The sequence below is a fragment of the Cupressus sempervirens genome, chromosome 3 (genome assembly GCF_028749045.1).
Source record: "Cupressus sempervirens isolate cs-2001-9-10 chromosome 3, ASM2874904v1, whole genome shotgun sequence".
NCBI lineage: Eukaryota > Viridiplantae > Streptophyta > Pinopsida > Cupressales > Cupressaceae > Cupressus > Cupressus sempervirens.
This window is the reverse complement of record NC_143120.1, coordinates 321,152,042-321,178,486: the sequence shown is the minus strand read 5'-3', so window position 1 is coordinate 321,178,486 and position 26,445 is coordinate 321,152,042. Positions and strand designations below refer to the sequence as shown.

At 39.5% G+C, this 26,445-nt stretch overlaps 1 protein-coding gene across 1 annotated transcript in view; it reads left to right on the top strand.

Moving 5' to 3' along the window:
* Window positions 1-26,445, top strand: part of LOC149566287 (Nop53 protein) — a 106,539-nt gene that overhangs the window by 76,945 nt on the left and 3,149 nt on the right. The window lies entirely within an intron of this gene.

Below are 26,445 nucleotides of genomic sequence, written 5' to 3'. Positions count from 1 at the left end.
CTAGTCCTAGGAAGTAATGAAGGAGTTCTAAATCCTTCATTTCGAATTCTTTGATTAGATCTTTCTTGCATTGTTTTATAAGATGATCATCATCTGTTATTAGTAAATCATCAACATACATTATCAAAATTACTATATCATCTTTATCCTATTGATAATATAGATTTGGATTGGCTTCGTTCTTGGAGAATCCTAAGTTGGTGAGATACTTATCAATTCTTTCATACCAAGCTCTTGGAGCTTGTTTAAACCCGTATAGAGCTTTCTTAAGCCTGCAAACAAAAACTTTAGGATTATGAGTTTCAAAGCCTTCAGGTTGCTCTAAATATACCTCTTCTATAATCTTTCCATTTAGAAATGTTGTTTTTACATCCATTTGATGTACTTCCATCCCTTTGATGCTGCAATCGCTAGGACTGCTCTTACAGAGGTGTATCGGGCAACAGTTGCAAAGGTTTCTTAATAATCAATTCCCTCTTTCTGAGAGAATCCCTTGGCTACAAATTTGGCTTTATATTTTTGCAATGCTACCATTAACAACATGCTTGATTTTAAATATCCGCTTAGAAGGAAAAATGGATTTTTCTTCAGGTCTATCAACAATTTCCCAAACATCATTCTTAATAATGGATTAGTATTCTTCTATGATAGCATCCTTCCAAGTTGTATGTTTAATAACATCTGAAACATTGGTGCGTTCTGATTTAGATAAATCACTCATGTTTGCTGCATAACTAGAAAATCTTTTGGGTTTTTTGCTTTCCCTGAAGGTTCCAAATGGTGCAGCGAAGTCTTGTGCTTCCTCTACTGTCGTAATGGCCTAAAGTGGTCTTTTCTTTGAATTTTGAGTTTCCTCAAGATTAAGATCTTGAATTTCATTTTCAATTTCTTTAATGTTCTCCCTCAGAAACTCAAATTTAGTATTTTTTTTAGAATTAAGTACGGTAGAGGGATCTTTAGAACTTAGGGCTCTTTTGAATGGCAAATCTTCTTCAAATATTACATCCCTACTAAGTTCAATGTTTTTCTAACTAGGTATGAAAATCCTATATGCTTTAGATGTTTCACTATACTTGACAAAAATATCTTTCCTCTCGGAGGGTTCTAACTTGGTTCTCTTTTCCTTAGAAACATGTATATATATAGGGCACCCAAAAATCCTAAGATGACTTATATTAGTTTTAACCTTAGTAAAAACTTCTTCATGAGTTGTATCTTTAAGGTAGGAGTAAGGACTTCTGTTTTGAATATAGACAATAGTATAAGAGACTTCTAGCCAAAGATAATATTCTAAATTTTGATCAAATATCATAACTCTTGCTGCTTCTATAATTGTTCTATTTTTCCTTTCTACTACCCCGTTTTGTTGTGGGTTATAAGGAACAGTGTACTCCCTCTTAATTCTTGTTTCTTTACAAAAGTCTTTAAACAAATTTGAAGTATATTTCCCTCCATTATCAATCTTAAGAATTTTAATTTTATGTCCTGATAGGTTTTTAGTTAAGGTTTTGAACTCTTCAAATTTCTTAAGAATTTCTTCTTATTCTTTACACGTTAAGAAGTAAACCCAAATTTTCCTAGAGAGATCATCTATAAAGAGTATATAGTACCATAATCCTCCAAGAGAAGGAACAAACATAGGTCCACACAAATCTGAGTGGATTAATTCCAAAACATTGTTAGTTTACCTAGTGTTATCATGAAATGGATTTTTGGTGTTCTTACCCAGAGCGCATCCTTTGCATATGCTTGAATGATCTTTATTTAATTTAGGTAAACCAGTAACCATCTTCTCCATAGTTGATAAGGTTTTGAAATTTAGATGTGCTAACCTTTTGTGCCATATTTCGTTTATATCAGCAGCTTCATGAATTAATGCTTGAACAGGTTGACTAGGTTCTGTATTTAATTCATACAAGTATCCTTTTGTTTGACCAATCAACTTTAATTTCTTAAATGAAGAGTTCTTAGACCAGGTCAATACTTTACCATCCATGAAAGCAACATTATGTCCATCTTCAAGTGTTGTAATAGAGATTAGATTCTTTTTTATTCCTGGTACATAGAGTACTCTTTTGAGATGTAGAACACTACCAAACTTTAGTTTCAGGGTGCAATCATCTATTCCTTTGACGGAATGAGTTGAATTATTACCGATGGTAACTTCGCTATCAACTTCTTCTGATATAGAGTCTAGTGCTTCTTTGTATCTTGTAATATGTTGAGATGATCCACTATCAGTCACCCATGCCTTGCTCGATACTTCATTTGATATTGCGGAATACAATACACGATTCTCAAGATCATAGTTATCTTCTTCCCTAGCAATCTTTGTACAATTTATTTTTTGTTTAGAATTCTCAGGGCAATTAGATCCTTAGTGTCCAAACTTTTTGCATTTGAAGCATTTTATTTTGGATAGATCTTTCTTAGGTTTGTCATTCCTTTGATTACCCTTCTTCTTGAAATGCTTCTTCTTTCCTTTATAGGAATTTGTGTTGAGAACATGGAGTTCTTCGTCTTCAATTTTCAATTTTCACCCTTTCTTGAGTTTTTTGGATTCTTCCTGAAGAAAATCTTCCTTAAGTCTATTGGAGTCAAGAAGATTGTGTCTAGCACTTACACCTTGTGGGAATGTTTCCCATGAATTTGGTAATCCATCTATAGCCATTAGTGTTAATTCTTTGTCATCAATTATGGTTCCTATACTTGCAAGTTTATCTCTTAGATTGGCAACCCTTAGGAAGTAGGAATCCATTGATTCTCCCTTCTTTATCTGTATATGATTTAGTTGCCTTTTTAGTGCGAGGACTCTAGTTGCATTGTTAACCTCATATGCATTCAATAATGCATTCATCATATTAAATGTTGTTTGATGTTTCATTAGCATGGGTACTATTTCATTTTTTACTCCATCTAATATGATCTGCATGGCTTTCCTGTTTCTTTTACTCCAAAGAGTTTTATTAGGTTCAATAACAAGTTGTTTGGATGTTGAATCAATAAACTGTTTCACATCATTTTCTTCAAGAATCATCATGATTCTGAATTTCCAAGCATCGAAGTGTTTTTTCCCATCAAACCTGTCCTCGGTCTGATTGTGTATGCCATTGAAGATAGAAGATTGATGCTAGATATATTAAGTTTGATTGTTTAATTTGCAGATCCTAGGTTCGACTACCAGAGCTTTTATACCGTGTAAAGTTTCTACAAATTCTGTTATCAATTAGACTTAGATTATACCTTCTAGTTTTATGCTTGCTACAGATGATCTTCAATATATAGACTCGAGTGAATTGAGAAATATAATTCTGGAAATGTTTTTATTTTCTGCAAGTCATCTTAGGGCAGTATTGATCAAGGAGTAGACTTATTATTTATGTGTGTCCTTAAACTTCAACCACAGCCCATATAAATACATCAACCAAAGGGCAAGTCCCTCTAGGGGACATGACCCTTCCTAGGTCGGCCCACTTTGCATTCTCATAATCGGTGATCTAAGAAGGTAATGGTTTGTAGACAAACTTAACAAAGATTAGTTAAGTTAAACACAGTTATCTCAAGGAGCTGCGAATCATGTCTAGACAAGGAGCAATAGGCCTTCATAAGGCATTTCATGCAAGATAATACTTGTGCTATTTGCACAATCAGACCAATATGGTGTTCAAAGTTACAAATTTAACATCTTATTGCTAAGGGCCAAAACAAATCAGCAAAAAATCGGAGATTAATTGGCAACTTATTGGCAAAAAAGTCCCAACAACTTGAAAATTGCTTAACTTTAAGTAGAAGTGTTTTTTTTTTTTGCAAAATTCAATGAGATGCATCCAATGAGTTAGTGAATGAGTAAATAAAACAAAAAAGCTGCATTTAGATATATTTAAATGGGAAATAGGTGTTCAGCCCGTGGGTGAACAGGAAAGAAAACATATAATCAATGCAAAATACTATTCATTATCAAATGCTTTTCTGTACACAATGATATTTCATACAATGATAATGATGCCAAAATACATAAGTGTTCACGACATTTATAATGTTTGAAATGATGCCAATGAAACAACACAACTGTCTCCGCACTGGTAACTATCTAACTACCCTTTTTGCCGTACAACATCATCCCCCCAAAAAAAGAAAAGTCCTCTCCTGGCTACTTCAAAAACTAACGAAATTAGGAGACAACATACAACATAGAAACAATATACACTAGGGAAGAGGTGGCGTCCCTGAAGTGCTCTGTTGTTGGCGCAACTCGTACGCGTATTAACCTCCACTGCCTCCTTCAGAAGAAGCGCTACGTCCATGGCCTGTGCCTTAGTTGTTTGCAATTCTTGCTCGGCCGCCTATAGTCTTTGTTCGGCCATCTCCTTGTCCCGCAAAAGTGTTGCGTTCTTAGCTGCCCACACTGCCTGCTGGCTAACTAATTTAACAACTAACTTCTCCCTAGTTTCCCTCTCAACTGTCATAGATCTTTCAGCTGGGATAGTCTCTAATGCCCTGTCCACCTCTGCGTGTCTATAAGCAAACACCTTTATATAACCCCACTATATCGTGTGCCAGGTTCTCCATCGGAGTGTTGCACGGTCCCAACTCAGGCTCTGTAGCCCAATCAGCCAACATCTCCAGTGTTTCCACTACTGGCCATCTCCTACCTCAAAGCAATAGCGAAAACGCTCAGGACAAACCCCCCGAATATAAGCTCGGATCAAATTTTACTCCCTCCTACGAGTCAAAGCTTGACATGCAACGATGCGTCCTTTCTCCATCACCACCTGCATCGCTTTGAGGTATGCCTTGCATCTATCCTCATTCGACCCATAATCCTCTTTTGCCACATCGTCGATATTCCACTCCCCATCGGTATCCATCTCTGCCTCTCCAGCGGTAGCCACGTCCACATTCGGTGCTGCCTCCTTTCCGGGCGCATCTTTGGACTGTGGTAGTCTTGCCTTTTTTGGCTCAATATGGCAGCTGCTCCTAGGGATGCCTCTCCATGCCTCGGGGGTTGAATGGAAGGACCGACCTTTTCAGGAATGAGTCGGAACTGTTGTCGTAGGAATGCACTGGCTTTGTCCATCACCTCCATCTTTTCGGATTGTGTTGCTTGTGTCAGCTCAATGCTCTCATTTGGTTGTGCTGGCTGTACCAGCAGAATTGGCTGTACCAACGGAACTGGCTGTACTTCTTGGGTGTCAGGGAATAGAGAGGAAGATATGGTGACCACAACGTTAGAGCCAATCACATCTAATCAACCCTGAGGTTCGAGCTCTGGCACTGGCAACTCTACTATCTTTGCAACTGGCATTGTTGGTGCAATTGAGTTTGGCGAAAAACTCTGTGAAGGCATAACATCTGTCGTGGCCGTCTGTGAAGTCATAACATCTGTCGTGGCCGTCATGACGATCGACACATGTCTCTGGCCAAACGGAGGAATGAGCGAGGTAGTGGCTGTTAAGTGTTCCAAAGTTGGCAATTGGGGAGGGGTGAAGAATGTGGATCCGCCGACTATCGCATTGCTGCCAACTTCCACCAAGGTACTCTCTTCCTCGAAATCGGCTCCACTGCTTTCTGTGGTTTCCTCCCTTCCGTTGTCCGTGTCTTCGTATGCCTCCAATTCTTGCAATACTTTCTTTTGACTGGCCGTAGTTCCACACGTCTAAATGTCTCCAGTAGAATATTGGGGATTCTCCTGGCACCATCTTCCCCCTTGGTGGAACTTCAAAATCGTCGGTTGGAACTTGATGAAGGGCTGCCTCCAAAAACAAGCTGATGGCATGATGTGGCATGAAAAATGTCCAATGGTGGATTATCATAAACTCCTCCATCCTGTCGGCGAGGACCATGGCCCAATCATACACAGTACCAGTCATGATGCAGTTCACAAATGTAATCTGCGGCAAAGCTATATATCTGAGGCTCGACTTGCCCCTGTCAACCTGCTTTAAATTACATCCATGATACATCTCTGGTGGCCCTCCCGAATAAAATCTCTCTGTAGTCCTCAGCTCTTGGCAACCTTCACCACGAACTCCATTTCCTCTGGTGTGAGGTTGCGGCCCACTAATTTCACCCAATACTCCTTACATTCTTGTGAGAACTTGCGATTCTTGGTCTCCACCTTTTGACTTCCTTGGCTAGGAATGCCAAAAGCCCTACTGAAATCGCGTGGTTTGAAAGAGACTGTCATAGGGTGCTTCTTGTAAACAAATGTACTCGTTCTATTGCTCTTGTTGTACGATTCTATCATAGTTCTTAAAATCGATTCAAACAGCCGAACGGAAAATACCAGAAGTTGTATTTCCCAATGTACTTGCTCTCATATAAGGATTTGCTTGATTACATCTGTATCTGCAGTCTCTTGCCACCATTTCCCACACTCACTGCCATTCAGCCGTCAAATTGAACTGCGAGGTGTGATAGGTCAGCCTTCACTTTCTGCTTCTTACTGCTGGATGCTGTCGGCCCTACAACTCCGATTCTGGAAGCGAACACTATCGCATTCTTTTCCATATTTTCCTTCAACTGATTTTTCCACTGCCTTCTTTTCCCTGCGGACTCCATAATAACGACCTCTTGTTTTGTCTTTTAATGTCATTGTTTACCGCATAGGGTAAGAAGTTCAACACATGTATATCAGGATTCAATTCAAAACAAGTACTTTATTCATGTGTGTACTTGCAGATTACAATCCGATTACAATGACTACAATGCTCTATCGATGATTCCAAAGTCCATCTCGGACGTGTACATATACCTTTGCGAAGGGGTGACTCAAGCGTCACGTGCTCGTTCGGATACTACTCTACCCGTCGGCTACACTATACATTTACCAACATCATCCCCCCCAAAAGAAAAGTCGTCTTCAGATGACAATAAAACAAAATTCATTTCAAAATTTTACTAACAAAATGCATCAATGCATAAGTACTAGATAGAGGGATGCATCCCTGGCGTAGTGGCCGTCCGCGTCTGCAACTCGTTCAACTCTGCCCTTAGCTTGTAGACCTTTTTTTTCTGATCTTCAGCTTTGCTTCTGCTTCCAACTGGAGCTCTAGGGTTGACTGCATCATCTCTCCGACCTCTCCCAATTCCTTCTCCTTCTCCGCTGCCATCTTTTCTTTTTCCGCCGCCAATTGCTTGTTTGCTGCTGCTAATTGTTCTTTTTCCCCGAACAGGGCTGTCCTCTCGGATTGCCAAGCTGCCCTCTCCGATTGCCAGGCTGCCCTTTTCGAAGCAAACTTGGCAGCTGACTCCTCCTGAGCTCTCTCAGCTGCTATCTGGTCCGCCTGATTCATCCGAAGAGTGTAATATATCTCCCTGTGTAACCTCGTGATCTCCTGTATCAGTATCTCAATCTGACTCTCCATCTCGGGATCCTTCGTCATGGACCAATCTTGTCGCATCTCTGTGGTCTCCACATCGGGCCATCCCATCTCCTCAAAACAAACCGTAAAAGCAGCTGGACATCCCGTTCGTATGAAGGATATGACTCTCTCCAGCTCCTTCCCTACTGACTCCAACGCCTGCATCTTTGCCGAATCTATAACTTGGCGAGCCTTAGATGCTAGAGCTGCGACATCATCAAGAAAAATTGCCTCTGTCCTCGGCAACGGCACCAAATGTTTACCGCATAGGGTAAGAAGTTCAACACATGTATAACACAATTCAATTCATAACAATTACTTTATTCATGTATGCACTTGCAGATTACAATCCGATTACAATGATCTATCGATGATTCCAAAGTCCATCTCGAACGTGTACATATACCTTCCCGAAGGGGTGATTCAAGCGTCACGCGCCCGTTCGGATACTACTCTACCCGTCGGCTACACTATAGATTTACTGACAACAGTCACTAAAAGAAACGGGTAGGGTTTCTCTCTCTCCTTTTGTCTCCCGTGGCAGTGATTCTTCGGCAACAATGGTTCCCACGTTGAATGCCTTTGCTGTCCTCTGGTTCCCTGGGGATATTCTTTTCTTCTCGTAGATGCTATGCTTTGAAATATGGTTCCCGTAGCTTCTCCCTTTTTTTTCCTTCAAAAGATACTCTTCTCATGGCTTCCTTACCAACACCAATAGCTACCGCGGATTGCCCTTCTCCACGATGGATGCTCTATACTTGGCGGCTAGGTGACTATCTCTTTTTGCCGTTCTTTTCCCTACCTTCTCCACGGCTCCTTTCTTTTTTCGTTATGCTGGATATATATATATATATATATATATATATATATATATATATATATATAAAAAGTCTTTATGCTTGCGGCTGATATCCCCGCGGAAGTATTTAAGTCCTTATGTGATTCTGTGGCCACACGCCCGAGGGACACAGTGTTTGCGGCCACGCACCTGTGGGGCACTTGTGTTCGCGGGACACTTTGTGTCCACGGGACAAGTTTTTGTGAGACACTTCGTCTCTTCTTTTTATTTTTGTTTTTAATTTTTTAATTTTTTTTTAATCGGGTCTAATTTTGCGATGATTCCTTATTTCGCCTCCATCTCGCTCCTTATAAATTTTTAACTTCGATCCATTTATGGCCTCGAGAATTTCGCGCCCATCCAATGTCCATCGTTTTATGGATCCATTGTCGCCGACTTCTCTCAACTTATAGGGTCCAAGCCATTTAACCTTGAATTTCCTTAGTTTTATCTCGTTACGGCCGTTGTACTGAAGCACGAGTTGGCCTAGTTGGAACCTTGTCCTTTTCAAATGTTTGTCATGCCACGCTTTTTGATGGGTCTGTGCCACTTCTGTCGCCCATTGCGTTGTTAATCTGCGTTCTTCCAGTTTGTTCAATTGGTAGAGGTGTTCTCGTAAACTCTCCATATCTCCCAATCTATTGTCAATTGCAATTCGCACGCTTGGGACCTTGAATTCGGTTGGCACCACAACTTCTTGGCTAAACATCAATTGGAACGATGTCTGACCCATTGTGACTTTAAATGTGGTATGGTAGGTCCATAGTGCTGAAGGTAACTTCTCCTAGTCTGCCTGTTCGATGCCACATGATTTGTATATGATGGTCACCAGGATTTTATTTGTGGCATCAACCTAGCTATTGGCTCGTGGGTAGTAGGGATATGACAAGGAATGAATTTTTTTGAATTCTGTTGTCACTAATTTGATCATGTGGTTGACAAAGTGACCTCTTCTGTCACTTGTCAATTGAATAGGTATACCATATCGTGTGATGATTTGTTCATACAAGAATTTATCCGTATTGATTGCAGAATTATCAGGTAGTGCCTGTGCCTCTACCCACTTTGTTAAATACTCTGTGGCTACCACTATGTATCGACAGCGTCGTGCCCTACTCGCCTTTAGTGGATTGACGAAGTCTAGTCCCCAATGTTCAAACAACTCCTAGGTGTGGGATGGGTTTAATGGCATGAAATCCCTCTTGAGTGGTTTGTCGGCTCTCTAGCATGTATTGCAGCTCAACACCCATTCTCGTGCATCGTTGTAAAGTTCTGGCTACCATAACTTGGCAAGCATAACCTTCTGTTCTGTTGTGTCGGGTCCCATGTAGCCACTTATTGGACCTTCATGTGCTTCCCTTAGAACACTTTGCAGTTCTTCCTCCATTACACATCGTCGAAGTACTTGATCTAGACCCATCTTATAGAGAAGGCCATTTATTAGTTGAAAAGTCTGGCTTCTTAAAACTAGCTTCTGCCATTTGCTTGGTGGCATCTATCTCGAAAATTGAGACGTTGGTAGATACTCCCCTATAGACTTGTACCATTCCGAAAGAATGGCAATTTTGAATAAGTGTACATCTGGAAATTCGTCATTGACCCCTTTCGACGGCTCCCCGAACTTGATTCGGGAGAGCTGGTCGGCAATGACATGACTCTTCCAGGGTCGCACAATGATGGTGAAGGTAAATTCCTGTAGTAGCAACAACCATTTGCTAATTCTACTTTGCATAATTGGTTTGTTCTCTAGGTACATCAACACCTAGTGATCCACGTAAAAGGTAAATGGTGTGGCCAATAGATAATGTCTAAACTTTTGTACCAAGTACACCATCCCAAGAGCCTCCCTGTCAATGGTGCTATAATTCCTCTCAGCTTTTGACAGCATCCGACTTGCAAAATACACTGGTTGATCGAGACCATGATCACCAGTCTGCGCCAACATTGCACCTATAGCGTAGTTTGATGCATCCACATGGACGTGGAACTCCTTGTCCTAGTTTGGATATGCCAATATGGGCACTCCCAGCAATCTATTCTTCAGTTTTGCGAAGGCGGTCTCCTGCTCGGAAGTCAAGATGTATGGTTCTCCTTTTCATGTCAACTTGCCCAGGAGTAGAGCAATTCTAGCATAGTTCTTTATAAACCATCTATAATACCCAATGTGTTCGAGAAAGGACTTTACTCCAGATACATCCGTCGAGGCTTCCATTTCTACTATCACCGTTACTTTATCCGGGTCGGTCTTTAATCTTGTCTTGCAAATAATATGTCCAAGTAGTTTTCCCTGAGGAACCATGAACCGACATTTCTTTGGATTCAATGTCAGCCTCGCCCAACAATCTCTCCATACATTCTTGAAGTGCCTTCAAGTGGTTGTCTTGTCCACTGAAAATGGACCAATCATCTAGAAATGCGCGAAAGTTGTTTATCGACATTTTGTCAAATATGTGCAAAATGATCCTCTAGAACGTGGTAGGTGTGTTACACAATCCGAAGGGCATTTGGTTGTACGCATACACGCCATCCTCCGCTGCTACAATTCTTCTCAGCTTTTGACAGTGGCCGACTTGCAAAATACACTGGTTGATCGAGACCATGATCACCAGTCTGCGCCAATGTTGCACCTATAGCGAAGTTTGATGCATCCACGTGGACGTGGAACTCCTTGTCCCAGTTTGGATACGCCAATATGGGCACTCCCAACAGTCTATTCTTCAGTTCTGCGAAGGTGGTCTCCTGCTCAGAAGTCCAGATGTATGGTTCTCCTTTTCGTGTCAACTTGCCCAGGAGTAGAGCAATTCTGGCATAGTTCTTTATAAACCATCTATAATACCCAATGTGTCCAAGAAAGGACTTGACTCCAGATATGTCTGTCGGGGCTTCCATTTCTACTATCACCGTTACTTTATCCAGGTCGGTCTTTAATCTTGTCTTGCAAATAATATGTCCAAGTAGTTTTCCCTGAGGAACCATGAACCAACATTTCTTTGGATTCAATGTCAGCCTCGCCCAACAACACCTCTCCATACATTCCTAAAGTGCCTTCAAGTGGTTGTCTTGTCCATTGAAAATGGACCAATCATCTAGAAATGCGCGGAAGTTGCCTACCAACATTTTGTCAAATATGTGCAAAATGATCCTCTGGAACGTGGCAGGTGTGTTACACAATCCGAAGGGCATTCGGTTGTACGCATACACGCCATCCTCCGCTGCTATAATTCCTCTCAGCTTTTGACAGTAGCCGACTTGCAAAATACACTGGGTGATCAAGACCATGATCACCAGTCTGCGCCAACGTTGCACCTATAGCGAAGTTTGATGCATCCACGTGGACGTGGAACTCCTTGTCCCAGTTTGGATACGCCAATATGGGCACTCCCAGCAATCTATTCTTTAGTTCTGGGAAGGCGGTCTCCTGCTCGGAAGTCTAGATGTATGGTTCTCCTTTTCGTGTCAACTTGCCTAGGAGTAGAGCAATTTTGGCATAGTTCTTTATAAACCATCTATAATACCCAATGTGTTCGAGAAAGGACTTGACTCCAGATACATCCGTTGGGGCTTCCGTTTCTATTATCACCGTTACTTTATCCAGGTCGGTCTTTAATCTTGTCTTGCAAATAATATGTCCAAGTAGTTTTCCCTGAGGAACCATGAATCGACATTTCTTTGGATTCAATGTCAGCCTCGCCCAACGACACCTCTCCATACATTCCTAAAGTGCCTTCAAGTGGTTGTCTTGTCCATTGAAAATGGACCAATCATCTAGAAATGCGCAGAAGTTGCCTACCGACATTTTGTCAAATATGTACAAAATGATCCTTTGGAACGTGGCAGGTGCGTTACACAATCCGAAGGGCATTCGGTTGTACGCATACACGCCATCCTCCACCACAGAAGTAGTTTTCAGTTTGTCTTCCTTAGCAGTGGAGATCTGGTTATAGCCGGAAAATCCATCCATGGAGGAATACATCTCGTGTCCGGCCACTTCTTCCAGAATCGTGTCAGTGAACGGAATTGGGAAGGGATCTTTTATTGTGACCGCGTTGAGGCACCGGAAGTTCACACATATCCGGATTTGAATCCTGTCCTTATTCATTGATATCACAATTGGTGACACGCACTCACTTGTTTGAACTTTGAATATTATGCCAGCCTCCAGCATGTGTTGTATTTCCTCATCTACACGGGCTGCGTGGTTTTGTTCATTCTGTATGGGGTTTTCCGCACAGGTATGGCTTCGGGTACCAACTATATGTGGTGGACACACATCTCCGGTGGGATTCCCTTTAAATCTTTGGAAGTCCATGCAAATACATCTTTGAACTCTAGAAAATTTTTGAATGCCTAGGTTCTAGTTGTCTCCCACAAGTATATTCCTTGGATTCTCTGCCTCTCTACGAACTGCTCTTCATACCTTATCTCTTTTCCTTCAAAGCAATGGGCGGGACTCTCATTGATCTCTGCGTTTCCTTATCTGTATTCTACAAACTATGGTGGAAATACCTCCTCATCTTTAGGAGCTTCGACGCCAAGCATGTGCATATGGAAGAGTTCATAGTCTTCCATTTGCCAATGAAAAAGTCCATCCAGTGAACTTGTCTCGTCTTCTGAACACTCCTCCAACTCTAAAACACCTTCGTCGTTCGGATTCATTCTTCCTTCTTCTCTTCGATGCTCTCTGTCTAACTCGGACTCCGACGACGAGGCCATTTCTTCACTTACCATTTGAGTTCGGAGATCAATCGCAAATTTTCGCCCTCCACTTTCTATTGACAGGATATTCTTCTTCCAGTTATGATTTACTTTCGCGGCCACTAGCCATCCTCTTCCATGAATGGCATCATATCTCTTTTCTTCAATGGGATTACTACAAAATCCAGCACAAATGGCTACATCCCGACATTTACTTGTTGGGCCACCAGGGTCCCCAGGGGTTTTATCCCCTGCTGGTTGGCGCCAAGTAGGTTGAATGTGGATGGCCACAGGATAGGCTTTCCCAATTTCCTCTATGTCTCCTCAGGAAGAACATTCACCCCGGACCCACCATCCACGATGGTGTCCGTTAGGATGGTTTCGAGGATTCCCATCTCGACCACCGCCGGAGGATGGCTGTTGCTTAGTGTTAGCAACATGGAATCTTTCATGGACCCTCTTGATACGGTTGGTTGTCCTTTTGTCTCCGACGTGTTTGCATGGGTATTCAATAATGCCGTCCTTAGTTGCAGTACTACTTGTAATAGGTCTTGAACTCTGACGGGTACCTCCATTTGCAGGATTTGATTGACCAAATTGTTCTCTCCCTTTGGTCACTGAGGGATAGCATCTTTCATATCCTTCATAGCTTTTATTTCTTTTTCTACGTCTTCCCATGCATCTCGCAGCCTTTGCTTCTCCGTGTGGGGGTTAGGATAGGTGGCCTGCTTAACTTGGTTGCAGGTGACGACCAAAACTTTTTCTTTGTCGATGTTAATGAGATTTACTTAGTTTGGGCAATTAGCATCTTCGTGGTCTCCTGGATTACATCGGCATAATTTTTGTGGAGTGTCATTCTTCGGACTCTTTGGCGAAGTGGCCCCATTGGTTACATGCTCGACATTGGATTATGGGCCTTCCTTTGGAATCATATTGTATTCAATTTCTATTGTCATTCTTGCCTCGTTGTCCTCGGCAGTTGTTTCGGTAGCTGCCAAATGTGGCATTATTGTTGCCCTGGGTCTCATTGTTTGTGCTAGACGTGGATGGTTGTTCCTGTGTGAACAATATCTGTTGGCTCCTAGTCTTCATGTTGAACAAACATTCCTTTGTAGAAAGCCCTAGGACCTGACAAATATCACACATCGCCTTTTTGGCACACGCTCCCTTTGAATGACCCCTCTTTGCAATCCGTGCACCAAATTTCTCCTTCCTCCATGCGGCCACTGGTTCCCATCATGGATTTAAATTCCTTCCACATTTGCTCTAAGTCTTTTTGGAGTGCTTGTACTTTCTTGCTGGGCTAATCCTCGCTGTTGGCACTGCTTCCCTTGTCGGAGGATTCATTGCTCTCAGAGGAGGATGAAGATTTACTTCACTTCTTCTTCTTTGCTATTTTTCTTTCACTTTCTAGATTTAGGGCACAGTCATATGCATCGGTGTATGATGTGGGCGGAACTATCTTCATTTTTCTTCTTAATGCCCCACGGAGGCCTTCTACAAACCAACATTTTGTAAGTCCTCCGCCGGTTGAGTACCCATCCGGTTAAGAAGATCTTTATGCCTACGACTGTAGGCTCGAACAGTGTCCTTCCCTTGTTTACAGTTGTAGATTTCTGCTACAACCTCGTTATCATCCTGGAGCAGTCAGAATTCTGCTTGGAATTCTTTTTTCCGATCATCCCATGTGGAGATCATTGCCTTGTCCATGTCGGAGAACCAATCCACCGCCACTCCCTGTAGGTTGTCGAGAAATTGGTTCAACCATTCATTTCCATCTGTAACTGAATTGGCGGCCCATATTGTTTCACACGTACGACAGTGCTGCACGGTATCCTTCCCTCGCCCTTGAACTTCGGGAGTTTTTTCTTTTGAGACATTGTGCTTCTTGCCCATTGATTACCACTACCACTAGATCGTGTCGCCGAACTATTTGAAGTTGGTCTCGACGGGTTACTCTGACCACCGTGCAGTGCTGCTTCGACACTTCCTCTTGCCCCAATGTCTTCTATTGCCCTTGCCTCCTCTCCTACTTCTTCACAGGTTCCCTCTTGTAGCGGTGTATGTGATGAATGTAAAAATTGCTCATTTGTCTCCTCAAGCACTGCTAATCTATGCCGAGTTTCCTCTAGCAACTCCTCGTTGCTCCATCCCCGCCATTCCAGCAAATTGTGGCACCCTTCATTGGTTCCTATGAACCCTACTACAACCACCACACTAGATGATTCCTCTGACTACCCCTCAGTTCGTTCCTCGACGACTTGTCTTATTCTCCACCGTCGTTCGACTTCACCACATATAGTTTGTAATTTGTTGATTTCTTCCTTCAAATTCCTATTCTTATTTAAAAGGTTGGGCATCTCACATATACCATTATAAAAAAAAACAAAATAGAACACTCTTTTATTTATTTACTTTGTATACATAATGTATCGACTTATGTGACAACAGTTACAGACTTTAGAGTGCCCTAGACACCATGGTGCAACGGCTCATGGTTCAGTTTTCTGCTGTCGTGCAACTCTCTCCTCATAGAATTTCTTGAGGATGTCCTGACGGCGTTCCTCGTGTTCTGCTTCCTCCCGACGTTGCTTCTGTGCCACGTAGGCTTGTGCGATCAAATGGGGAATTTGGTCTAGAAATTTGGTTGTGGTTGGGCTTGCATGCATATCACCCACACACTATCTGTCATAACCCTGTTCTTCGCGGCTTCCCCCTGTACAAATGTTTCTAGACCTACGCGATACAAAATGTGAAAGTTCTGCGCTACCTCGTGCTCTCCTTCAAAAATTTCTGTTTCGCCGTCATCATTTGTCTTCCGGTTGTCTTCTACTATTCTTCCCATTTATCTTTGTCCTTCCATACTACTCCGAATTCAAAAAATCAACGACGCCAAATGTTCAGCCAAATACTATTCATTATCAAATGCTTTTCCGTACACAACAATGATATTTCATACAATGATAATGATGTCAAAATACATAAGTGTTCACGACATTTATAATGTCCGAAACGATGCCAATGAACGACACAACTGTCTCCGCACTAGTAACTATCTAACTACCCTTTTTGTCGGACAACAATAGGGTACAAAATGACATCCTTATGTGAAATGTTGATGGCTTGTCGCCATAGCCTGATAGACCAAACTTTGACACAGACTAAAAATGGCGAATTGTCTTTAAAAAACTATAAGTATGTCCAAGTACAACCTCAAAATAGTATACATCTTCCTCTTCTCCTTCCTAGCAACTTTGCAGCTTTAGTAAAAGCCAGTGGAGGGGTAGGGGGTGTAGTCTTTGAAGTCTTTTGTGATTGTGCCTTGTCCCTCTGCAGATCTAGCTATGAACAACAATAGGCTTTTTCTACGAACTACATCATCACCCCCTCCCCCCCCCCCCCCCCGCCCCCCAATCAAAAAAGAAAAGAAAACGTTGTCTTAAGTAATATCCAAGAAGACTAATGACAAGAGCATAGATAATGACTTGTACTGCATAAACTTAAAGTTGTAGTGTACTTCAAAAATGAAACGAGAGATTAGGTGCAATGCCCAAAGTAGGGTTAAGGGGTAGTGATACAACTGGGTCAATGACCACAGAAAATTCTATTGCGTACACCATTTTCTTAAAAAAAATTTAAGATATGAAAACCAATATTAATAAAACTCAAAATACATTTAAAAACCGCTCTAGATTAAATGCAAATCACCTTTCAAAACTTTGGTACCCTTTTCTTCTCCCCAAATAGCAGTTTAGGATTTCATGAAATGAAAAATACAATTTGTTTTCGGCCACCAATCCCTATCAGACGACTATGCCTCTAATGTCGCTTTTCTGGACATTAGAGAATTAATAGGCCGACCCAAATATATATTTATATTGACTTATGGAGGACTTAATGCAGAACAATTAAAGTCAATTTATTATTATAAAAATGGTAAATAAGAGACGAATTGGCAAGAAGACTAGAACAAGATTGGGCAAGCTAAAGAGTCATAGGTTGGGTCCTTAAAAGGAGTTGTTCATTTTGGGTAATGCTTGGATAGAGATTGAATTCAGAATTCTTTTGAGGATAGAGCCCTTCAGGCTTCTTGAGTGATTGGATGCAAACCCGATTCATTTACGTGGTAGATTCACATCAGAGTTCACACTTGGAGTTAGAAGTTCATTTCTATGTGTTTCCAATCTGACTGTCATTGCTGTTTATAAGATTGGACTTCTATGTTATGTTATTGTATTGCTGGTTTGTAATGCAATAAAAATTTCTGAAGTATTTTATATGAGTATTTTGCTGGTATTTTATTGCATAAAATTATCTGTTGTTTTTTAAGAATTGTATTGTGAAAAATTGGGGAAAAATATCCACTGGGATAGTATAGTGGTATCAAAGCATTGAACCTGCAATCCTGTTTTGGGTATAGTTAGAGATTTCATCAGAATAGAGTTTCAGATGAAGTAATAAGCATTTGAAGTTCTGAAACTTTTCTCAGTGCTGGAGCAAACAAAGAAATATTTTAGTCTGACGTTAGATATATCTTAAGCACCAAACAAATTTCTGCTATTCTCAATTAATTTTGCAAACAAATTGGAGAAACTGGGCAATCAGTATAGTTTTTACAGAGCCATATAATCTTGGAGAAAATATAAAAATTATTCAGTATAGAAGCAAAATATTATATTCCAAATATTTTTTATCTGGCCCATATGCAGAGATTATAGATTATATATATATAGACATTGATTTCATCAGAATAGAGTTACAGATGAAGTAATAAGCATTTGAAGTTCTGAAACTTTTCTCAGTGCTGGAGCAAACAAAGAAATATTTTAATCTGACGTTAGATATATCTTAAGCACCAAACAAATTTCTGCTATTCTCAATTAATTTTGCAAACAAATCGGAGAAACTGGGCAATCAGTATAGTTTTTACAGAGCCATATAATCTTGGAGAAAATATAAAAATTATTCAGTATAGAAGCAAAATATTATATTCCAAATATTTTTTATCTGGCCCATATGCAGAGATTAGAGATTATATATATATATATATATATATATATGGAGCTACAGATTATTTGAAGAGCATCGATTCCTATGGGTCTGAGAACTGAACACCAGATTTGCCATGAATTTGGAAGGTATTTGTTTTTGCATTCAAAGATAACCTTGGTCTGCAGAGAGTGTTTTGCAACAACCATTGCTAAGGGTTTCAAAACGATTGGAAGGTATCAACAGTGAGAACTCGTTTGTATTTGACTATGCAATCTGGCCGTGTGTGAGAAATACTGAAGGAAATAACATTTTCCAGCCACATTCAGAATGGAAGTGTCGTATGATTATATTACTGCTTTTGTGCATTAGCTGTGTGACGGTATAGCTGGGAAGAATTAATGTTTTCTGAGTTATAATGTTTGCTGGAAAGTTACTTGTGCAGAGGAACTTGTGCGATGCCGCTATCTATACTTTAGTGCTGTAACATTTGATTTTTAATTGAAAATTTGGCGCGTGTTTTAATATATTGTCTGGGTGTCAGCAACAAAATATTTTCCTTAGTTTGATAAAGTCGTTGCAAGGAAAAATGGATTATTTCCGTTGTTGCTGAGAATAGGTGAAGCTTTGGAATTTTTTTTTTTTACGACCCAATGGAAATATTTTACATCTATTTGGCACATTTATTCGAACATATCCAGGCTGAATAAAATTGGTGAATATGGTAATTATTGGTTAGCAATTGAAAATTTCAAACCTTAAAAGGGAGCTACAGCAAATTAATTTATAGAACAATAATTGTTGTAGCTGGAACAGTTGGCCAAAGAAATTTGACGATGACAATAATATATTGGATGAAGGCTGGAATTATCAGCATTGTCGTGAGCCAATTTCTTTTAATGCATTGGCAATGTGCAGATATGATGAAGCCATGGAGTAATTAACAAGTTCTCTGACCATGAAAGAAATGGGCGTTGGTGCTGAAACTCATTCTGCAACGGTCTCTTGCCTTTTGTCCGGAGTTTTCTTTCTAAAATCTATCCAGGACATTATATTCTACATCTCGATGAAACTGAAGAAGACAGTGACAGAAAAAGGATCCTGCAGTTGTGCAGTAACGACTTGTGAAGGAGCAACACAATTCTAGAACAGTCAATATTGGAAATTATACCAAGGATAACTTATGTGATTTTTCTGAACAGGACGGTGGGGTGCATATATTATTTGCAGAACATTGGAAACAGAGAAAAAAATTATCAGGCCTCTTGTACTATAAATGGAAACGACAGTATGGATGAGTTGTATGACACATCATAGAGGGAATACATGGTGAGGGTGACTTGGCAGTAAATTTGGTTTATATGCACTTCGGAGATGAATCAAAAGGTCGATGTCTGTTTTAGTTATCTCATTCAAACACTCGCAAACCAAGCGTGGGGAAAGCGGTAAAAGCATACTGGTGTTGTCGGGCAACCAAACAAGAAGATCTTCATTGTTTTTTCTGTCCAATCTATGTGTTTTGTCGTTTCATGGGGACTGAATCGAATCTCTCCTTTACAGCATCGTTCATAGTCTTGGTATTGATGGGTCTATGTTGTGGCTAACATTGAGAACTGTAACAAGCAGGAACAAAGCAAAGCATTTCCATCCTGATAATATGTCAGCAGAGGAGAAGAGAGCTAAAAAAGGGGGAACTTGATTTTAAATCAGAACATTGCATTTGATATAAGTGTGGTCTGCTATCTCTTCTGGAGTGCATTATCAGACTTATTGAACTGAAGATTATTGAGCAGGCATTAGAACTGAAAAACAAATAATCATCTAAACATAATAATTGCCTACTATATCTAGGACAATGTTTGCAATATTCAGATGACAGTAAGGGAGTTGTTAATTCTATTCAATTTAAAATTCTGTCACAAATATTTCTGTTGTATGTACCAGATTTTTAAGTGTTAGACGTGTTCATCTTATCCGTCTGCTGAAGATTAGACTCTAGAACTTCATATGGTGGTCTGGAAGCTGTTTCATGCTCATGGAGGTACTGCAGAAAAACAGTTAACTGCTATGCATGTGAAGATTGCAGACATGTAATATTCAATGCAGGGCAATGCAGGGCTAAGTGAAACTGCTTGACAAAAGTACTATGTTACCCCAAGTTTCCGGGATGCGGAAGGCAGGGGACGAGTTTCCAGGATGATAATTTTTTTTTAAAAAGTTTGGGGAAGGCAAGGGATGGCGAAGGGAAATACAAATATAGGGAAAATATAAAATATATAGGGAAATTTGCATATATAATTTATACATTACATTCATAGGAAGACATGGATAAACCATAGTAATGAGACTCGCCGCGAGTTGGGCAGTTGTCTGAGTCAGCGAGTCAAGTTACCTCAGCCGGGTCAAAATGATCCATGACCTTGGCTCGGCAGGTCAAGTGAGCTGACTCGGGTGACTCGGCTGGCTGACTCAGCTGACTCTACTGACTCGCCTAAGTGACTTGGCTGACTCATCTGACTCGGCTCATTTTTATTTTTTTGCCTTTGTAGTTACGTAATCGATTTATGTTATGTATATGATCAAATTACCTTCTATTTTATGATGTTATTGTGTCTTTAATCTTTATTCAATAATGGGTGCATGGAATTAATTTAAATCCAAAAAAATCTCTAAAGGGTTTTATCACTTTGCCGAGTCACCGCCGAGTCATAGGCGAGTTCGAGCTGGGTCCGAGTCTCGTTACTTTGGGATAAACCATGCCATTTAAACATCATAGAACCTCAACATACAACATTTTAATAATCAAAGTCAATGCTCAGTATGCTATTATACATTCATAATTTGGAACATAACTCATTTTGAATAGCAACAAGAACAATAACCCACCTTCCAAATTAGAACTTACTACTATCATTTAATTCTGAAACTACACTTCCAATTCATTGTAAGTGGACTGATATTAATACAAAAAAGTCCTCTATACAGTTCTAATCATGATATAGGTTTGTTACAATAAGAGAGTATCTTGATGCAACTTATAATATTCACCATATCTTCCACAAAGGTCCTAGATCAACCCGAGACCAGCCAAGCACTGATGTATTGCCAAAGAATGACATAAGGATGCATGTTCTAGTTTTGTAATGCAGTTTTCAAACTTACCCAACACCTTGCAAACAGTCTGCTATATAATTCTGAGTGTATAGCATGACTGTAACAACAATATTAATTTCACGATTCTTAACATAATGTTATCAAATACTAATTAGAGGGCCCCAAATAGAAGGAATCAACTACCAAACAATAATAAGCATTGTAGGGTGAACTTGGAAGGAGGGGCCCACTTTACAATTAAAAAAGAAATTATTTTATAACAAAATAAATAAATAAAAAATGCTGATGTTATCTATCAAACTAGGGATGCCCATCCATCCTGGGGGCTTCCAAGATGTCCCGAAAGCGTCCTCAACCATCCCCAAGACGTACAAATGTCCCCCTAAAAATTTCCCGAAGTCCCCAAGGTTCTGGGGAGTTTCCTGGGGATTTTTAGAAAAGGGGGATGGGGTGGCGATGATCCCTAGCTGTCCCCAAGTTCCCAAAATATTTCCAGGACGGGGAAGGGTTTTTCAGGCCAAGGACGTGCCCCCTAGTAATTCTCAACAAAATCACAATATAGAATACAATGGAAAATATGAAGAACAAAATATCCTCCAAAGAATTTAATGAGACTTTTAATAGCAAAGAACTCAGAGATTTGCTGAAAGAGGAAGAGATAGGCAATGCATTATACATCCTTGGGTTGTAATTGGAACCCCTAAGAATGAGTCTTCTTTCTAAATTAGAGGAATTGGATAGATGTTTTAACAAAAATGGACCAATCTAATTGGAGGGTGTTAAATTGGGCTTTGCAATCATCAATAATCACCTTGGTTCAACACTTGTTAATGGAGCATCCATATGAGGTGTAAGACTTCTAGTTGCTTCTTGTTTTAGTGAAATTGTTAGAATTACAGCTCCTACTACACCCTATAATGACGATGTCTTGAAGAAGGTATTACAACCTATTGTGGACAGCTTATGTAGACTACATGACGAAAAGTGCCCTACTTTTGATAAGAAGGTAAATATTCTAGAACTCATGGCAAAAACTAGATTTTTTATTCCATGTTGGACCTTGGTTGTGAAGAGATGATTCAACAATTGTTTCACTGTCTCATAAGAGAGTTTAGGAAACATCGCCTTGACATTATGAGATCTTGCATTAAAACAATCATGCCATTAATATTAGACGAGGATGATGACATGTAAGAAACTACAATCAGATTTGCTAGCCATTTGGAGAGGTGAACACAAGATCTCACCTATGGCTTATGAGCTCTTCAAGGATTTGTTTGAACATAAAATAGAAAAGTTCTAGGATTGCATGATGGACAATGAGCTAATTTCTATGGGTGTATAGGTTGTAGGATCACCAAAGACGAGCAAGAATCAAATAAGGAGTAGCTCTGCTTCACTTGGCAACACACTTGGCAATACACTTGGTCACATTTCTAAGGTCAACAGCCCAAGAAGGGCAGATCAGCACTGAGGAAGTTGAGAACTCCATAGTCCAGCTTTAACATGATGAACTATTTGAAAACAATGACTTAATAGTAGATGAGACAATACATTTGGAGATGGTTGAAACTTCTGAAAATGGTGCACCTGAAAATGAACTAAATCTAGTATTCAAGAGCTAGAGCAATATGAAGTTACTATAGGGGCTGAATTGAAGGACCAATCAGATTTTTTATGTTAAGATATTGATTTTGGAACTTATAATTTGGAGGACAAGCTGAAAGTATCAGATGATATGGTCATTGCAACCTTAGTGCACTTTGATAAGACCCATAAAAACACTAAAAAACCTTGTGGGAAGTTAAGTGTGTTGAAAGAGAGAAGGGGATAATGAGTGGAACTGAACGTGCATATCTTCACACTCTAAAAAAGATACTGGAAAGGATGAAATCAGATTACTTGAAGTGGTTCAAAGATTGGGATATGGCCATTAGACATGTAGAAGATGAAGAGGAGGTAGATGAGCTTTGCTTTCAATTTAGTATGCCACACTACTCATTATATTAAGCTAAAAATCAGGCTACTATGACAACTACTCCCATGGAAGATGGTCTTGATTTTGAAGTTAAGGAAATTATACAAATGTTAGAAAGGATTTGTACCCTTGGTGAGAATTAGGGTGAAAATAGTATATCCACTTCACCTTATCCATATGAGACACATTATGCCAAAGAAGATATTAAGGACCAGCAAGAAGCCAAGTACAAGAATTTTGATTATTATATCAGTAGTTATACACCTTCGGATTCTCATGTGGATAAACATTAACCAAGTGATGCTACTTCTGAAATTACGTGTCAGTGATACTACTGAAATTACGTGTGATGGTGATCATTTCATTGACGGAGATGTAGATTTGATTGATAATACTTGTGGTGAATAAAAGATTGAGTTGTCTCCAATGCATACCGGAGGCTTCTCCAGTCCATAGAGTTTTGACACTGAGTTGGTATATGATCATGCATATGTTGGTTGGTAATGCATTCTTCATCCATGCTTCAAACATTAGTGGTTATCCTGTTTGGTCTATCATTACATTTTCAGATTTGGTTGGAACTACAAGAGAATTTGAGTTGCATGGGTATGATTTTAGATTAGATATTGCACATGAGTTGGATTTCTTCACCATGCATGGGAACAATGACACCTTCAACATCATTCTTCATGATAGTATATCCTATATCAGTGACATTTGGTGGCCTAATTGGCTGATCTTAATGTATAGTGGAAGTTTCTTTGGAATGGGTCGAGTAATAAATTTGTGCAGTTGGATGATATAGGAGGATAGTGAATGAGAGGACCACTATTACTACTCCTAGGATTGCTTTGATAGGATGGTATGAGCTACATGAGTTTACATGAGGATTTCTTTGCACTCAGTGTATTATGACAATTTATTACATAGCTTAAAGCTTGGTATATATGAGATCAAAGTAGCACCACTGTGTGGAGCTGGATTTTACAGGTTGACTTGGGATCTGAGAATTTTGTTGATGAGTGAGTTGCATTTGAACACCTTGCTTCGTAGTATGACACATATGATTTCAGATTGGGCTGCAAAATCAATTGCAAATTTATATGGGATCCTGGTATTGATTGCTTGGGGACAAACAATCTTGAGGAGGGGGGACCTTAATGTATTTTTTTTTGGCATTAAAGAATTAATACACCAACCCAAATATATATTATTATTTACTTATGGAGGACTAAATCCACAACTTTGAAAGTCAATTTAATAATATAAAAATGAGTTAATAAGAGACAAATTGGCAACAAAACAAGAAAAGGAGTGGGGAAGTTGAAGTCATAGGTTGGGTCCTTAAAAGGAGGAGTTTGTTTTGGGCATATGCTTGGATCTGTGTTACCCCAAGATATGTTTCTAGCAAAATTTGACCTTACCCCATTTCTAGGATGTCCTCGAAACTTGGAAACTTCCAGAAACCTTTCTCTTGGCTGTCCCATAAAATTAATGTTTCAATTTTGATAATTTGTTTGATTTCCACTCTGATGTGAACTCTAAAATTAAATTATTTAACAAAAACATTAAATGTTAAGGTTCTATAATTCATATAAGCATGCTTTATCCATGTTTTTATACGAATATTTAAAATTTCCCTATATATTTAATTTTTTCTTATTTTTATATAGCTATTCCCACTGCCATTCCCTACTGCCCCTTGCTCCAAGAAAAAAGAAGTGTTGCAAACCTGTTTCCTCGTTTCTTTTTCCCCCTCATTTCGGAAACCTGGGTAACATAGGCTTGGATGGATAGAGATTGTTCTCAGATTTCTTTTGAGAAAACATGAAAGCTTGCAGCTTTCAGTTTCAGAACCTGAGGACGGAACCCTTTAGGCTTCTCGGTTGGATTGGTCGCAAACTCGATTCATCTCTATGGGTGGATTCGCATCTGAGTTCACACTTGGAGTTACAGGGTTCATTTCTATGTGTTTGCAATTTGACTGTTGCTGCTGTTTATAAGATTGGATTTCTATGTCATGTTATTATATTGCTAGTTTGTAATGCGATAACAAACTTTGAAGTATTTTATGAGTATTTTGCTAGTTATTTACTGTTATTTTATTGTATAAAACTTAGTTACCGGATTCGTGCACTAGAGGCCGGATCCGGATTCGGGTCCGATCCGGATCCAGATTCGTGCCTGGATTCGTGCAGATCCGGGCAGGATCCTTGTTTTACTCAGTGGATTCGTCCGGATTCATGGCCCACAAATCCTGACGAATCCACTATGTAAAACAATGATCCTGCCCGGATCTGCATGAATCGAGGCACGAATCCTCAAGGATCGACAGGTTTAAGTGAGTCTAAGTTATTTAATATGACTTTTTTAAATATATTTTTTTGCTTTCTAGTGCTAAAATGACCTTTTTATGCATTATATATACTAATAAATGAGAGAAACAAATATATATATATATATATATATATATATATATATATATATATATATATATATATATATTACTAGTTGGGGCTTGGGCAAGATCAGTAATATTAATATATATATATATATATTCACGAATCCTCCATGAATCCTAATCAGGAAAAAAAAAAAATCACGAATCCACGGATCCGATTCACGTGCCCGAATCGGATTCGTATCCCGAATCGGTAACTAAGGTATAAAATTATCTGTTGTATTCTGAGAATTGCATTGTGAGAAATTGGGGAAAAATATTCAGTGGTATAGTACAAGGACTGCTAAATAATGCAACTTATTGCCGATAAAATCGGTGATAAAATTCTGCATTTAAGCACCATGAATGTTTTATTGCGATAAGTTGCAACTATGATTGAAACATTAATATACTTATATCCTGCTTCAGAATTTGTCCCTAGTTTATTCCACCCCCTGATAGCGTTTGGTTGTAAATTTTCATAGTGATGCTGCTGTAATCGAGAATGCATCCCCAAATCATCTAAACTCTACATATGTAAGCTCATCCTCGGTAAAACCCCTCCCTGCCATCATACCACAAGCCAACACAATACCTATACTAGAGCACAATTTCAAAGGTAAGTTGCAGATATATCAAATGATAATGCTACTAGTTCTTATCTTTTGTTGTTTCTTTTGGTGTCTTCCATGTAGAACCTAGTCAACCAACAAAGTTATTTTGTACAACCTTTTACCCCTTTGTCCGCTTAAGTGCAACAGATGAGAGTAAAGCCATATGTATCCTCCCTTATAATACTTGTTGCACAAATGTTCATCATACATTTTGATAATTGAATATCCATATAACACTAGTAGCCGTTATATCTCCTTTAGTAGAAACATATTGGTTTACCTCTCAACATCCATAGAATTCCCTTATTTCTTTGTCTTGCATGTTCACAACCTTTACCCAGTTGTCCATTAAGCACAAAAGATGAGAGTAAACCCTTGTGTAGCTGCTCCTATAATCCTTGTTGCACAAATTA